This window comes from Fulmarus glacialis, unplaced genomic scaffold (genome assembly GCF_000690835.1).
Source record: "Fulmarus glacialis isolate BGI_N327 unplaced genomic scaffold, ASM69083v1 scaffold568, whole genome shotgun sequence".
NCBI classification, from domain to species: Eukaryota; Metazoa; Chordata; class Aves; order Procellariiformes; family Procellariidae; genus Fulmarus; species Fulmarus glacialis.
In genome coordinates, this window is record NW_009229867.1 from 40,105 (window position 1) to 57,808 (window position 17,704).

At 42.2% G+C, this 17,704-nt stretch overlaps 1 protein-coding gene across 1 annotated transcript in view; it reads left to right on the forward strand.

The window, feature by feature from the left end:
- Positions 1-17,704, forward strand: part of LOC104081295 (unconventional myosin-IXa-like) — a gene marked incomplete at its 3' end in the record, with an annotated part of 56,167 nt that overhangs the window by 26,018 nt on the left and 12,445 nt on the right. The gene's annotated exons all lie outside the window — the stretch shown is intronic.

Below are 17,704 nucleotides of genomic sequence, written 5' to 3' on the forward strand. Positions count from 1 at the left end.
TCACACCACGCTCAGTCCCTCCATTCCCCCTTGTTGTCATGTGGTTGTATAAGAATTAGCAGCGTATTGAGTAATGTCTCTGAGAGCAGTCTGTTGTGTCGCAAATAAGTAAGCACATGATGTGTTGTTGTTAGGGTCAGGAAAAAAAAAAAAATCTTTTCTCCCCTTTTGAGATTGTGTGTTTAAGCTCAGTAACTGTTACTGAGCTTTAATCTTTGCAAGTTAAGTGTTGCCTTTGTGCAAGGCTTGAATCTCCCCTAACAAACGCTCTTACCGTGTCTTTGTGGTGCGCATATAATGGATGTGGTATTTGTACTTTTTTCCTGCGTCTTGGGCACAGACTTAAGCAATTGCTAGAAAAGTTTAAAATATAACTATAAGCACCCTTCTGCTGGAGGCTACTTCCCAACAGCTGTGATGATGGAACAATGTGCAGCAATGTGCCTTCAGCCGCCTTGCTGCAAAACTTGGCAGGTTGGATTAAACTGTTTCTTCTAATATTTGAACCTGGGCCACCAGGTTTTGTATCGAAACAGCTTGAAACAGTCTTACCTAGATGCTCCTTCTGTTGAGATCAAAGAGCCCCTCTTGCTACCTGAAATGGCTGAGCATGAATTTCTCAAGTGCTTTCCAAAATGTTTCTGGTGATGTGTCTGCTTGCGAATCTCAGGTAGTCACTTACCTATGGGTTTGTCACCAATATCTAGTACAATAAATGAAAGATCAGGGTGTGGTGATTGTGGTGACTGGGGGGAAGACAAAGGAGCACAAGACTCTGGTGGGGAAGGTTGATGTAATCTCCATGACAAAATCATTTTGTAAGAAGCCGTGAATTGTGTTAAAGATAGGCAGCACTCGTGCTTTTTAATCACTCTCCTTACAACATTAGCATCCTGACCACCAAATTTTATCCGACAGTGACCTCTCTCTGGTAGCAGGTTCACTGCCGATTTGCTCATGCTCACATACTAGAGCAGAATTTGAGATGCTGTAACTGGAACCTCACCATGATAAAAGGTCTTCTCCTGGCCTTCCTCTGGCTCGGGGAGTAGGAGAGGTGACTTAGATTCAGATCCGTCTGAATCGGGATGGAAGAGTAGGATTCATTTGACATTTTGGAACTTTACAAAGAATGCTGATGTCTGATAATCCCGGTCGTGACTAATTGGACTGTTGGCACTGTTGGGAACCAATGGGCTGGTTGTTCTTCTTGTGTGTTTTACAAAAGAGCATTATAGTTGGCTCAAATGGATGGAGTGGTTGTGGTTTTGAGGATTTTCAGACATGACTGTCCCACCACGACTCCTATAACTCATAGGCAGCTGCCGTTCCTGATAGAGCGGTGATGTATGTAGCAGCTACTTTATTTTTCAGAGGCTGAAATGCTTGATGTTTTTTGCATAGCTCGTTGGTACACTAAAAGTTTCAGAGGAGTTTGTCTGGAAAAGACTGTACTGTAGTGGCTCTCAAAAAAGGATTGTAAAAATGTCGTTTTGGCATGCGCTTGCTTTCTTACACCATCAAGAAGAGCAGCTTGGATCTACCAAGTGCCTTCCAAGGCTTTGAACAGTTTTATATAGGCAGCCTGCACAGTGTAGCAGTTATTAAAAGAAGAGCAAAAACTCGGCAAAAGAGGGAATTCGAAGAAATTTCATTTGGTTCTGAAATCTGTTATCTGAACTGTGAGTGGAAATAGGAAATTATTGGGCTCTGTGAGTGAGGTGGGAGTAAGTAGCATTGGGCTTCTACCTCCAGCATCACTGATGAGATTGCTCAGCATAGTGGGAGAGTTTGTGTCTCCTGATGGAGCCATTGGCTCTGTGGACAAGGCACTTACGGACCTGGGTTTCTTGGTTGTCTTCTACCTCTTTATGAATTTTGGGTTATTAGCCAGGAGTTAGAAGTAGGGAGCTGTAATTTGAAATAAACATTCTTATGTAAAAAGCCTTGAGATCGTATGTTTGGGATGGGTTCTTGAGCTCTGATGAGGTTCCTACGTAAATCTACTCCATACTACTCCATATCGTAGTCAGTGCGGGTGGTTGGACTTGCCCGTAGGGGTTCGGGCGTTGTTTTACTTTCTGTGCTCTGCACAGGGGCTGATGTTTGCTGATCCCTTTCATCAAACAGGGTTGGAATATACATGGATGACAACTTGACATAGAAATACTTTCCATGAAATGGCTAATGCTAATGTGATCATTCTGTGATGACAGCCTGGCTCCTGTGAGATCTGTAACCTCAGGGTCCTGCCGTGACAATTGTCACCCTCCCTTAATAGTCTTGAATGGGCAGAGGAGACGCAGGTGGCCTGGAGTAATCCTTTTCTTCAGGTCTGGAGGCATCAGAGCTGAGATTGGACTTTATTATACCAGGTCAAGCCTCTTCTCTTCCACTTTCCTGAGCTGTAGTCCCACAAGCGCGGGGAGAGGATGCCTTTGTTGGATTTGCAGTGATGCCGCATTCCTCTCTGTCTGCGTGCTTGCTCGCTGCGTTGTTATTGTACGCCGATTAGAAGCAGTGTCCTGTGGTTTGAGCGCTTGGCAGTTCCTCGTTTGAAACATTCTCCTTCATGACAGTTACAAATTTATATCAGTCTCTCTTCCTGGGTTTGTTCTGTTCAGCTTTGCAGTAATATCTGTAAAACTAGATATTTTATTCTGGCACATTTTGATGCTTGGGTAAAAGGTACTGCAAAATGTCCTTGTGGGGACATTTTGTCCTTGCTGTCCCAGCAGCCTGAAGCCTACAGTGTTGAAGGACACAGCTGCAATTGGCAACCGTCTCCTGTCTGTTTATTCATACTGTACTTCTTTACTTATGACTTTAATTGATGGCTTTGCCCCCATGAGTTGCCCCATTTTTAAGTTAGGCAGAAATGTTGGCTCTGTCAACTCTGTGTTTCTTTTAATAAGGCAAGACTTTTTGACTCTTGCCTGCATACAACTGTTCTGCTGGATGACCTTGAAGGATCTAAATCAGGTTAACGGGTTAAAATGTTATATTGAAGTCCAACAAGAAGGTAGGACTCCAACAAAGCAAAAGTACTGCCTCCTGTGTACCGGCAGTTGCCAGTGCCATCACCTTCAGCTGAGCAAGTTCTTCCCAGCACATACAGAATTCATTTTACTTTATTTCACCCAGGAGGGTACAAGCTGGGTGATAGCAGCACCTGCTCGAGCGGGGCTGGAGCCAGGAATAGATAAACTGTTGTGAACTGAGCTCCATTTCAAGGTGCGATCTGTTGTTTCTTGATGTGTAGTCAGTGCCTGTCCTCAGGGTATTACAAGGGTTATGGAATGAGCATGTGGATCTTCAGGAAGACCCTGCAAAGCATAATGTGCCATCAGGTTTTTCTGATTGTTCAGTAAATCATGGCGTATTGTTACGAGGTTGTGTCTGACCATGCATTAACATTCGAGTATGGCCCTGTGTTGCTGGAGCTACTGGTATTTCTGAAATTAAGGAGAAGCAGTCAGAGAGGAGAGAAGGTAAAAATCAACACTGCTTTGTAGTTGCAACCTCTCCTTGCTGTGGCACTGATGGCAAACGAGGGCTTGATTGCAGACCCCCTGCGTCTGCAGCCCTGCGGGGAGAGCTGCCTGTCCGCGCTCGGTCTGCATCTCCAGCGCTTGTCGAAATGTAAATGAGCAAGGACATCACATCCATAACTAATGCTTATATTTACCTCTGGCAGCTGCCTCTTATCTTCAGAGCCACGCTGGCTTGTCTGCTGCAGAGCTGCCTCCTGGAACCATTCATTTTTCCTTTTATAGTAGCTGGATGGTATTTTAATGCAGTGTTTGAAACGACTGCGTAATTTGGTCTAGCGCTAAGGTTTAGAAGCTTTACGCTGTAGATGGACTTAGAAAAAAGGCTGCACGGACATGAAAGGCTGCAGTTGTGTTCAGAGGTCTTGGTTCGTTGTCCAAAACAGCTGCCAATGTCTTTATCAGGAGCAAGATGGTGTATTAATGGAGCTAGCAGCGGTTAATGGATTTCCAGAGAAATCACGGTGTATCCGTGCAGGGTGAGGGCAGTATTTGGTAACAGCGAGCTGGCCAAGTCCGCTTCATTTAGCAAATAAAATGCAGCAGTAAGGACCCTTCGAAAAGAGAAGCTTTGACTATGGGAGCAAGAGAACCGTCAAGAGTGTCTGGGATGATTAGAGTATTTTGATTCAGGTCTGTCTTGAACGTTGGGCATCTCTCTGCAGCCACAGTATTCGTCTTCCTAATAAGGTAAAATATAGCAGGCACATAGACGAAATAGGGAAAAATGGGATTTTAATGCTAGCAGAATAATAACGCACGCTGAGGGTTGCTGTTGTCCTTCCCCAAGTGCCCCTCAACTCCAGACTCTGGGCATTTTTTTCATATATTATGTGCATTTTTGCAGTCCTCCTACTGAGGTAGGAAAGTTTCATAAACCACAATTCAAGTATTTAAAAGAAGAAAACCAGACGCGCTAAATATTGACTGATGTTTGGTAGGAAACATGCAGCTGATGGAAGAGCAGAGCACTTGAATCAAATCTTTGAGAAGAACTTGGGGGTTATTAAAAACCTTTCTCTTGATCCTGCTTGTAATCTGAGCATCATCTTAAGCTTAATCTGTGCAAGGAACTGGCTTCTACCTAAATAGTTCAAAGAATTCAGGTTTTGTCCATCTCAGCTTACTGCAAGGTTCCAAGGCCATTGGTTTATGCCTTGACTAATACAGTCATATACCTCTCAGATCCATTCAAGATCTTGACTGGTGGTTCTCACTCCCCCTTTCCATGGCGCTGGAGACGAGCCCTGACTCTGAGCTCCTCAACCATCCCCACCTTGTTTCCATCCCACTTGTTCTGCTTATCAGGTCTGTCACCTGCTTCTCTGTTTTTCACCAGTCTCTACATTTTTTTCCGTGGTCTTCATCAGATGAGGAAAAACTTGTTATCAGAGTAGATACATCTCTTAGTGAATGCTCTTTTACATCCCTCCAGAAAACAGATTTGTCCATGATGCTTTCAATTCATTTAGTTCTGTTGGTATTTCTTAAGTGAATGACTTTGCAGAAAGACCTTTGTTTTAACAGATGTTTATAATTTTCAGCCATTTGTGACCAAGGATGTTTTATCCCTCAGGGTTAGGTAATGAATTAATGCACACTTTTGGAAGAAGTCTGATGTGAAATTGCCCAACAGAAGGGAAATAAAAGATGTGAGACAACTTCTTGGGCAACAAGTGACCTGATTCTTCCCTTCCTTTAATTTTGGAAAGCTGTTAGGAGCTGGTTGTTTGATGTGAATGAGTGTCACTATAAATATGTCTTGTGTTTAACTTAATGTGTATTCATAATCGTAAGTGGAAAATGGCTATCTTAAAAACCAGAGGAACGGAAAGGGACTGAGTTGTATGTCCAGGGAGGTGCCTCCAAGCAGATGTTGTGGAGCACAAAAAAAAAGGCATGTTATCTCCTGCCCCTTTGGCACTCTTCTATAGTGTGATAGCAAGACCTGGGATGCAAACATATTTTTTTTAAGTCCCTCTGCACTGCCCTAAGCGTCCCTAGTTCTTGGGGTCTGCTGAAACTCTATGTAATGCCAAGATATTTTGAAAAGTTTTATTTGCAAGCTTTTATAGGATATAATGTGCCATAATATATTTGCTTAAATGGCTATATGCTATTTAGTGAATGAGTGTTACATGCAGGTGGTTACGTGGCTGTGGAAGGACACCATCGAACTGTTCTGTGATGCACCCAAATTGCAACTGAATCTGTGAAATGCTTTTTATTCTGTATAAATACGTGCAGCTATAGGTCCATGTGTAATCAGCTAATGATTAGTTAGAAAAGCGCTTATGCAGTTCAGGTCAGATTTGCTAACCGAAATATTCAGTCTCCTGAAAATCTGCTATGCGCAGAAAAAAGCAGAGGGTAATAAGCATTGAACTGTGGTTTTAGTGTGACAGTAAAGCAGGAGAAGACAGTCCAGGTCTTCTGTCTGCCTTTGCCGAGGGCTGTGCAGCCTTGCTCCATCCTCTCATTGTCTCAGAGGTTCGTCATCCCTGGGTCTGTGCTGGCTCAGTTAGCTAACCTAGGGCAAGTCCTTGGAGTGGAAGGAGAGCTGGGTTTGTGTCCTTTTGCTAAGTTCAGTAGAAGTCCAGTAAACACCAGCATTGCGCTGTGTGGAGGAAGGGGGAGAGGAGGGAACCTTTGCCCGGGAGCGGTGGGGCAGGCACATCTCCCCTTCTGGTGGCACAAAGCCATTAGATATTTTTTTTTTCTTCATGTCATAAAGTATCACTTCACCCTCACCTTCTTTACCTGGGATTAATTTCTTGCTGATGAAGACAAGACACTCTGCACGTTCGTGAATAACCATCACAAGATGGTTATTTCAGATGATAAACCGTGCTGCGTTAGTGAGTTGAGCTTGGGGAGAACATTTAATTTTCAGCATGGTAACAGTTAATTGGCAGAGACACAAGGTAGACAAGCCTTGCGGAGCAGACCTTAATGAGGGGAAAAAAGTATTTCATTATGGCAAAGAGCTGAGCGATGTTTCATTAGCTTATGTACTAGTAGTGGTACTGTCTAATGCCTTTTTCAGACCATTATAAAGAGAAAAGGAATGGAGTTCCAGGGCCAAATGGTGTAACATTACCTAAGATGTTTAAAAACCAAACCAAAACAAAAAACCAAAACAAAGGAAAAGATCATAGTTGCAAGTAATCATGAGCATTTAACTGACTGAAAATATTAGAGGAGGAAAAAGTGGGAAGCAGACAAAATAATTAATAGCGTGAAGAAAGTGGAATGAAAATTCTTAGTCCTGAAGTACGAGGACAGGGGCACTTAATGGAATAGAAAGTAGCAAAACTGCTGGAAGCACCTACTTATACCGAACCCCATTAGCTTAGGAGACTCATTGTCACCACAGGTTATTAGCAGCAGGAGCTTAGCAGGATTCCTTTGAAGACCTGGTATGTAGATGAGTGTATTCAGAATTAACAGAAAAATATTAATAGAATAAAACTGAAACCCCACAAAGCTTTTAGGAGCCAAGCAAGCGTCTCTCCTTCGGGACACGAGGGCAACCTGTCAGTGTAGAACTTCAAAAGAAACTTTTTCATGGGATTAAGATTCTCATTTTTCCCTTCAAAATGCAAGGAACAGCTGTGCTTGGTGACAGAATATGGATTAGATGAGACTAGTGGTTTTATCGGACTGGTGTCCTGCATGTATTTCTTCATGGGATGCAGCATCCTTCCTTTATTAGGAAGACCGAGACCATCTACGTTGTGTCTTTTTTTTTTAACCTGTTTTGATGATTTTTTTTATTTTTCCCCCCACACTATGATATGATGATATGCCCTAACATTTCCACGAAGCGGTGCGTGGGATTCAATGCTGAGATCTGGCTGAACGGAGCTCGTGTCTACGAGGATCTCTCAAACCTGCAGAACTTTGTGGTGGACAACGTACATCTGCACATCCTGGGAACCCAGCGCTCATGTGCAAAGATGTTATGGTTACTCTTCTCCTCTGTGCCACCATGGAAATTCTTGCGTGTTAGTTGTGTTCATACTATTTATTTGGCACTAATATCTGGAAAAAAAAAGGCAGACTCTCAGATTTCAAGATTTCTGAGCAGGGTCCAAAATAAGGGCTTCAAGAAGGGAAATGCTGACTTTCCATGGACTGCTCTGCCTGTAATCAACCTCCCCACTCCAACTGCCCTTTCTGTCATCATATCCATTCTTGACTCTTTAAAGACTTTTTCTAATTACATCTGATTACTGAAAAGACGCTTTAATTTCACAGAGTCCCTTTTGTTACTTAAATTCAGGCTAAACTCATGTGAAAAGTTTTATAAGAATGGAAACGAACCATTCCTGGCTGAGCAAGTCGGCTCTTCCCATGCAGGATGTAATTTTGGTACAGTTGCTTGGAATATGGGATTTTTTCTATATAATCTTAATCTGAATAGATTTAGATTAATTTCTTCTCAGCCTAAGGCTGTTTATCAACACTTGATGTAGGAGGAGGTGTAGAAGGTCCGTGGCTGGCCGGGGGTCTGTTGCACAGACTTTGCTTCTACAGCTGCAGCAGCCGAGGTGTGACGAGAAATAATTTCTCTTTGAGGAAGCTTGCCAAAAAAAAAAGAGCCTGTGGTGAAGGTGATGATACACTGGCAGTTTTTCCTACGATAGTGTCTTCTGCTTGGGAAGGGCCAACAGAAAGACAGGATTTGGCTTACAAAGCTCAAGTGCTATTTTTGGCGATGCATTGGACTTCACAGTAGGAATGCTGGTACGCTGTGCCTGAAAAGCGCTGAGCAAATTTCCCTAAAGATAGCCTGCAGGTTCCTCTCAGGTCAGGTCACACATCTACTTCTTGTACCACTAAGTAACCTATTAATTTATTTGTGTACTGGTTTCACTGTGAAAACACGGACTGAATGGGATCTCAGTTCATGCTTTTGATAGAACAGACTCTCGGTGAACACAGGTGGAGGAAAACACTTTTTTGTTTGTAAAAAAGCGTTTGAAACCTTTGCTGTCAGCGGACCTTTCAGATGTGGCTGCCTGGTGACTCTGTTCTTCTTTATGGTGGGCTCCTGATTGCTCTACGTGAGCACTTTTCTGTAGGGGTGCTCCATACCACCCTTTCCTCCACGGGGAGAAGCGAGAACCACAGACGCGTTTTCTGGAAAAGTTTTATTTCAGGAAGAGAGGGGGTTTTTTTTGTTTCTTTTGATTTGTTACAGATGATATTTTCTAACCATGCTGTCCGAATCAGAAGGCTGAAGGCTTTGACTGAAATCTTTTTAGGAAGGTGATGCTTGTAACCGCATGGCTCCACAGTTGAGACTTTGAGAAAATCGCTAACAAGATTTTGGTTTAGTTGAGTTTTGACGGTAACCTGGCTGCTTTTTTCTGAAAGCATATTGCAGCATATTATAGATAATTCAGCTACGATGTGACAATATTATAGACGGGAACCTGCAAAGCATCTCTAAAAATAAATAGCAGGCAGGCTCCAGTCTGTGATGGGGATGACGAGTTTCCCATCTCTCCTCTTCCAAGTCCTGCCTGCCACCAGCTGAGATGCAATAGGTGGGTTCTCAACACCCACAGAAGATGTTGTTCTCGTTTCAGATTTTCCACTTCATTTTCCCTATTAATGTCTGTCTAACGGCGGGAGGATGAGTAATGGGGGGGGAAGGTTGCAGGAGCGTGCTGACGTTTCCCGTGTTATTCCTCAGGAGTCGTGTTAGCACAGGAACAGCATGAGCCGTTTCAGTGGGAACGTACGCAGGGCAGGGAGCGGTGTAAGGATGAACACGTTAACCCATAATTTTTTAAAGTTATTAATGACAAAGGTTGGGTTTCTTATTTCCTAGAGTAGCAGGTAAGCTGGGAGCTCTGAAGGACTTTCTTGTTAACCCGATGATACATTGATGCAGGAAGATTGTCTCACAGGACAAATCCATTGATTTGACTTCTCCCGTTGTGGTTGGGATTTTTGGGGAAGAGCAAAAAAAAAAAATACCTCTGAGTTATAGAGGCTGGCAGGTTGGAGATGGACCTTTGTCCAAGGAAGGTGGTTGTGAAGGTACTGGGATACTGGTCCAAGGAAGGTGATCATGGAAGGTACTGGGAAGAAGGGACAAGAGAAGGGAGAGCACAAGAAGACTTAAAAAAAGATGTTTGATATGTCAAGTCAGAAACTAGTACCAACAACAACTCTCTGAATCCGAGAACTTTATAACTGGGTTAGTGGAAAAATTCTTCAGTGCCTTCTTATTTCAGTGTTGTATTGGGGAATGGTTCGGTATTATATTGTAATGACATTCCAGTCTATTTTTTCTCATTGTAAAATCCACCCGTAAGTTCTGGAAAACATCATTGACACTTGCATCTCTTGGATAAAATCCATTGGCAGGACACCCCACTGCCTCCCGGCTCGGGGGTGATAGTGGAAGGTTTCTGCCGGGACGTGACAGCCAGCCGGGAAGGCAGGAGCCAGCAGTTGTGGTAGTGCAGGGCTTAGTGCGGGTTTTTTGGGGTGTGTTTTTTGCAGGTACATTCATAGAAATAAAATGTAAAAATGAACATAAAAATAAAACATAAACTTTGCAGGAAAGCTTATAGCATTTTTAAAAGAACTTTTCCTTTTCGTAATTAGACTCCTCTTGCATTTGTCACTCCTCTTCTTCCAATGATGCTTTCAAAGACATTTTTCCTCCTCCTTAATCAAACATAAAAATGATTAAAAAAACCTTTTGCAGGCTGGAGTCAGCATGATGCATTAATGATTTGAGTTCTCCGAGGAAAAGCAAACACGAGAGTGACAGGATTTTAATATGATGCTAAGATAAAATACGAGCATGGAAAATTACATCATACTTATCCAGCCCGAGTATGATATAATACTCCTTGATGCCAAGATAGGGATTAAGCTAGAGTCTGATATCCTGCAAGAGTACTTTCCTCTGGGTGTTAAGCCTCTGTTTAAAAAAAAAAAAAAAAAAGGGAGCTAAGCCTGCCTGTCTCAGCCTATGGCCTGTGACCCAAAGGGGAACCACAAAAGCTGCTTAATCTATCTCCCGCCGCAGGACACGGCTGTGAATGCAAACCAGACGCACGATGCATTCGGTAATAAATAGAAAGCGAGCAGAACAGCAGGGAACCATAATTCTCCGTGCGCCCACGCGTGTGACTTGAGACCCAGTGAATAGGCTGAACCTGATGTGAGATAAGAGTGAGACACTAAAACCTGCGTTTGGACAAAAAGAGAGATTTAGACTTTGCCTAATTCCGGCAACTTACAGTTTTGCATCTATTTTTCAAGTCCAGAAACGTCACCAACTTCGGTGGTGAGCCGTAGAGAGGATGCGATGCGCCGGCAGGTTTTGTATGCGGTGCTACTAGACTTCATCGCCATCCTCCTCATTTTCTGCTCCTTCCCTAATTTAGCTCTGCTTCACAGCTGCGTCTCTCCCTTCCTTAGACGTTACTCCATCTCAGAACAGGAGGGACAGACCCAACAAGCCACCGCTCGGCGGTTGTTCTCCTGTCCATACAAGTACAAACTGAAGCTGAAGCCACCTTGCATATGTTTTTTTTTTTTTTCCCAGCCCTCACGGAGCAGTAACAGCCTCAGAGATAAAAATTGGATTTTAATATCATTTTAGTACATGCAGTAGCTACTTCTCCAACACTAACGCTCTTATTAGTAGCTGGCAGCCGTAAGGCCTATTCAAATAAAATTATTTTTTGAGTCTGTTTTATTTAATCATGTAAATTCATGATTGCTGCAGAGATCATCATCACCTAGATGCCTACGTGCGCTGTTTTCAATTGACTGCGTGTCGAAGACTTACTGAGAACAGAGGATTGGCTTCTATTCCTGTTCATTAGACCCCTTTATGAGATACAAATCAAGTGTATTAGGAGAGCTTGAATTGCTCTTGGTTTTCCTTGTTCTAATCTCAGAGAAGTCATATGCCTTATGGTGTGTGCAGTGGTATAGCTCTTCACACTGGCTAAGCATTGCTAATATATATTTTTTTGAAAATAGAGATACGTGTGGATTTTTTTAAGAATAGAAACTGATTCTTTTTCGTCATTTACTCATGCATACAGCGTAATTATTGTTGAATAGATACTTTGAGTCAAATAAGAAAACAAGTATACTTTTTTCCTGGGGTTTTTTTTTTTGCCCTATTTGAAAGTTATATATATCACTCAAGCCCACAGAAGTGACTGGAGGAGGGAGACATCATCAGAAAATATTAGGTAAATACCATGGGCAAAATTCAGTAGGTATTAAAATGTGTTTTTTCCTCTGAGTCATCTTGGAATAAGACATTTGTGTTACGGTAAGTGCAAATGTAATTATGAAGCCAAATTTCACCTTAGAGAATAAATGGGGGAAAAATGGGAATGTCTGATAAGGATTTTAAAACAGACATCAAATGATAAAAAAAAATCAAATCCTGCATATGATAATAGCTCACTAAATTATTTTTTTTGGTAGGATATCAGCAGGTTCCTGGGATTTAGTGCCAAATCCCTGTGAGCAGAAGCGCCAATTGATTCATTGGGTAACACACTGAAAATTTATTCCACCTATTAAAAGAAAAACAAAAAAACAAAGCTCCTGTAGAGCCACTAAAAATTGGTATCTAGATTTGATTTTTGGAGGGATTTCCTGAATAGGAAGAATCCTAGTGCTGCTTTTTTATTTTTTTCCCCTGAATATTTCGTACCTTTCATCCTTGTATAGAAATTATAGGAAGTCTATCAAAGGCCCTAAGGGAGAACGGGATATTTCCTTTCTTCCTGAGTTCGTATCTTATTTCCTGAAGAGAAGAGGAATCTCCGTTTCTATTATACACAAGCAGAAAATGTGAAGTGTTTTGTGGTGCCTGGCTTTACTTAAAAAACTTAACTCCTATCTTTGTGTTTTACATCAACTCTTGCAAACTTCACACTCAGAAAGAAACATTTCTTGCCATCCTGGCATTATTCTCATTGTCAGTATTTGATGATACGGGTCTGAAAGGAGAGTGTGCATTGCTTGTTTTCTTCCTAGAGGGCAGGAAACACCCGCACACGTGTGTGTGCACGTACGTGTTACGGAAGAGCTGCTGGGTCACCAGGAGAGGAAAAATCCGTCTTTTCTACGACTGTATGGAGATCATTCCTATTTTAACAAATAAATTTTCTGAGACTGTTACAAGTTCTTATTGGGAAGTTTACAAAGCGAGTTGCTTGTAAAGCCAAATTTTTTGGGATAGCTGGGAGTTTTGCATTTGTAGGGAACACAGGCGCTGGCAATGGGTTTATCCAGTGGGAGCAAATAACGTTGATAATGCCCATCAGGAGATACACACACACACGTGGTGTCCAGCGGAAATGCTGAAAAACTGGAGAAAGAAAGGACCATGATCAACAAGGCAACAAGTCGTTGTCATCTTCTAGCAAGTCTTCTCTTCTAGACCCAATGAATTTTCCAGTTGTGCCTGAGAAATGGTATTTAAACATCCTGTTGTCAAGTACTCATAGCTTTTGGAAAATCTGGAGCGGGTGCGCTGACCTTGCTCCCACATCTACTTTGTCCCCTGGTGAAAAGTTGGGATTTAACAGCATTATGTTGACCGAAAATTGTTGAAGGTGTAATAATATCATGTTGACCGACTGAATCGTTCAGGGTGTCTTTATGGATGTTTCATAGATCTGCCTAATGCTGAAGAAATAGGATAAAGGTTGCACGCTGTCACAGTTAATAAACTCTACAGGGTTTTAATCCTCATTAGGGCTTTAATTCGGTTTGGTGCTTACGCTTACTCTCCAGTTCTACTTTTTAAATCCACTTCTCATTAACTGAGTCTGTACTTAGGAACTGGCATCCAAAAACCCAGCTCTGGGCACAGGCACCCTTCATAAGCTGCATTTTTTACAATAGCGACCCAAAATAGATTGCTGCTCTCCAATATGCATGCGTTAAAGGGCATTTTTTCAGTGCAAAATGGTCTTTGGGTTTTTCTGTAAAGGAGCATGTGGTGCTTCCTACACTCGGGAGGGAGTAGTGATGGAGTGGTGCTCAGCATCCATCCTGAGCAAATTCAGTGGCTGTTAAAATGTAATATTAATTGCTTTTTTGATGAACTGGTCATAAGAGCTGCTGGTACCCAAAAATCCATCACCCGGCCTTTCTGTTCTGTTTGTCCAGGATCAGTCTATCTCGTCCTTTGCATTAGCGGTGAGGGAAGATGGGCAGATCTCTCAACGAGCTAAGATGTTTAAAGTCTTTAGAGGTCTGTAGCTGGCTCTTAAATACCACTTGGGAATCATTTCTTACCTGGAATTGATCAGTGCATCAATATAATGCTCCTCCTAAGTGATAACAGAAGGGGTGAGCTTTGCTTTACTTTGCTTCTGCCTTATTCTGATTTTCTGAGTCTCCGTGTCAAGTGATGCACTGCACAGAAATGGTTATTTATTTTATACAGGCTTTTTTTAAACAAAATGTTAGTGGAAGTGTTTATGCTGATTACAAGAGTCCTTTATGCTATGTTTTTGTTTGGGCCAAAAATATTTACAGTTGAATGTCAGAGGCTGGTTGCTGTTCCAAATACGGTCTATGGTTGGTTTGGTTTGGACGGAGTAATTGGGGAGAGGATCTGGCTTTTGCATTTCGATGTCACTCTGGGTCTCGCTGGAGATCGCGGGGCCTGCACTCCAGAAAATGCTCGTCTTGGCTGTGGAAGAGTTTGATTAAAACCACGAGCCTTCCAGCAGTCTCCTGATGGCTTTTTCTTCAGCATGCTCCCTGGGATGTGCAGTCACTGGGATGTTGTTCCAATTGTGCACGATAGAGTGGTGCTCTTTACCTTTCAAAGCTCTTCAGCATTTGTTTCCACCCATCCTCTCTTCTCTAGGCTTTATTTATTCCCCTTAGTCTGAAACACTTACAAATATTTGAGGTTTTGTTGTTAGAATTGAACTATTGCTCGCTTGCTCATATATTAGGTTAGCCAACAATATAAACACTGAATTCAGTAGGATCGTGGGCTGTGCGCTGGGGAACTTCTTATCCCAGCAGATCATGCGAAAGTATCTGTAAAAGGCTAACGGGGCGTCTGCCAGGAGGACAGGTCACCACCGTGGCCTTCAGGGTCTGCAGTGGCACTGGGGGGACTGGAGCTGGAGTCAGCAGAACGAAGAGCAAGGGCTCTGTCTGGTGGGACATGGGCGTCTCTTCACCTTGCAAAGTCATCTGCTGGTTTTGCAAGGAGCCGATGGCCAAAAGCCGATGACCAAAAGCAGGGCAGAGCTTGGCGTCTCTACTGGGCTGTGTCAAGAAGATGAAATCAAGAGCTGTGTTTGGTGAGGGTACCTTAAACTAAGCCTTCACTGAGCACCAAACCCATCCAAACCGTATAATAAAAAGTGGACTGAACTTGGTTGTGATGGACCGCTTTGATGGCAGCCTGTGCTCAATTCAAGGTGTTTTTTTGGCACAGGAGGTTCCCCGTTAGATTACGTGCTGGTAGATACGTGTATCGTAAATGCTGATGTTGCCTCTACGACAACAGCCTGTTCCTTACTAAATACCATATTGGGGTCAAAGAGCTGGAAATTTCTCCTGGTTTTGGCTCCAGGACCAAGTCCAGAGTCTAGAAGATTTGTGACATTGCAGTGCCAACGCGGACTTTGCACAAATACAAGCCTGAGTTTTACTATTTCTGGCAGCCCTGCATCTTCAAGAAGGTGCAGGGAAACATGCAGGGGAAAGACCTGAGGTTTGAAAAGAAATTGGAAGTAAGAAGAGGTTTTTCTAATGAGTTTTTCAGAGTCAGTACATCCAGTGCCCGAGCTTTACAGCAAAGGGGCCCATCTGCTTGTGAAACACTACATTTGTGGCAGTCCTTTTTTTTTCAATATTTAAAGCCCTAAAATTGAGCTGGCAGCTTGGAGCATGGAAGTGCTCCCTTAGATTTTTGAATTTTTTTTTTTTTTTTTTTTAAAAGCAAGTTGTGGCAGGGTGAGTAAAAAGTTGCTGGTTTAACCAGAGTTTTAGGAAATGAAAAGGATGCTTTAATCTTGGTTATCTATGTATAAGCTGTTGTGGTTTCTGAATATGTAGCAAGGAGAAAGAAGCCATCATTCTGGCATTTATTAAAAATCTGATTTTCCGCTCCCCCCGCCCTCCCCAAGAGCTATACTGGCTCTGGCCGTCCAGCCCCCTGCACAGGCTTTAACAGCAGCCAAGAGAAGCAGTGTAAAAAAAATGTATAAATGTATATTAAAATACCACCCTTTTACATCATCATATACAGCATTTTTCTGGTTTTTGCTCTTCGTGAGTCATTGCTTCTGTGGGAGAAGGTAGTATGGGACTGTGTAATGCGAAGGTGTTTCTTAGTTTCGTAGATAATCAAAATTTTTAAAAAATACTGTTTTTTGGAATTTGATTGCAACTAGCAGAACAATTTTTAACGGAAGGGAAGAAAATCTTAATTTTCTATTTTTTAAAGCAGGCATACAAATCAGAGTCTTAACGCCTTTTTCTTTTTTTTTTGTCACTTGATTCCCTGCTTTTTCCATTTCTAAGCTTTGGGGCGGTCCTGACCCTTTTGCTTTCCCTGAATTATCTGGGTACCAGCAAATATTTTGAATAATGTCAGCAGAAAAAGACCTTTACTCAGAGTTTCAAATCTCAGCTGAGTGCAGAATAGCAGGAGTAAGAAGGTCCTGACCCTGGGGTGGGGAGCGGTGGTGATGCTGTAGGGGCAGGAGCAGGCGGAAGATGTGCTCGTATGTGTTTAGAGAGTTTATAATCTTAAGAATTAAGAATCTACTGAACTTGTACAAATGTGTTTTACAGAGGCTTTTAATTTGAGCAAATTTGGTTTTCTTAGATTATATCTTTTGCCGTCTCTAAAACACAGGCTGTCGCCGCCGAAACTGTAAGTCCTTGCTCCAAAACACTTCAAAGAGAGATTTTAATTCTTAAGTCGGTCTTCCCCTTGTTCCTTTTGGCAGAAGATGTTTCCAAAAGTATATCTATTTTTAAGGTAGCCTGAATCCGATGCCCATCATGAAAACTTTAAGGCCAATTAATTTGGCAATGCAATCTTATGAACAAATAGCTTATATCAGGATCTTAGCAAAAGTTGGCCAACCCCAACAAGTGGCGTTTCTAGCATATAATAAATAAAATACATATCTTTGCTAGCCTGATAAGCAGGAAAGCTATTGATTAAAACCTTGTCTTCAGCTTATTTCCTGAATCGCCGAGTTAAAGTGCGTTTGATCTATCTTGTTTTCAAATCAGCCATATTTTTGCATGTGTGGAAGATGTTGCACTCGCTTTGATCCCCGAGAGATTTGTTTTGGCGTTGCAGGAGCTATTTTTATTTTGCTTTGTGAGCGAAATAAAAATGGTTTGATGAGTGCCACAGTGTTCCAGATCTGCCTAAATGTCACCTAAGACTTGCAGAAGAGACGAGAAGCTGTAGGTGACTACCTGAAGACAAGCCATATGTAATACGTGCTACATATTTCAGAGAATATTCACATTTAATATATGTAGGATAATAAATACAGCAATTAATAACATGATAAATATAGGAACGAATGTTTAAGCACTTATTTTAAATGCTCTGCTGCATAGGAGCGAATGTAAGCACTTAGTACGAGACGAATATTCTGAATATTGCACACCAGGTCGTGACATGAACAGCAGGGACGGTTGGACAGGCTGAGCATCCTTTACCCTGCCACTCCTCGGCAGCTTTAAAAAAAAGAAAGGGAGAGCAAGACATATTCAAAGGGACAAACTGCTGTACAGGTTTTCTTTTGTTTATTTTTTTATTTCAAGGGTTTTATGGACTCGTGGTATTTTAAACTGTCTGCGTGGTGGCATATGGCAATGCAAGATGAATGGCTGAAATTAAAAATAGAAGCGGAAAACTTCTTTTCAAAGCGGACTGTTGCAACAATTTGGGGGGAAATGTGAAATCATACTCTTGAAATTGCAGTGGCTCTTTAATTTGAAAAGAAATAATATTCCCTGATGGTCCTCGGATTAGGTAGTTTGGTATCTATTTAGGATAGTGAGGGGCTTTATCTATAATGTAACGTCATCCAGGATCTATTCTAAAGAATACTTTATTCAAATGGGGGGGGGGGGGGGGGGGG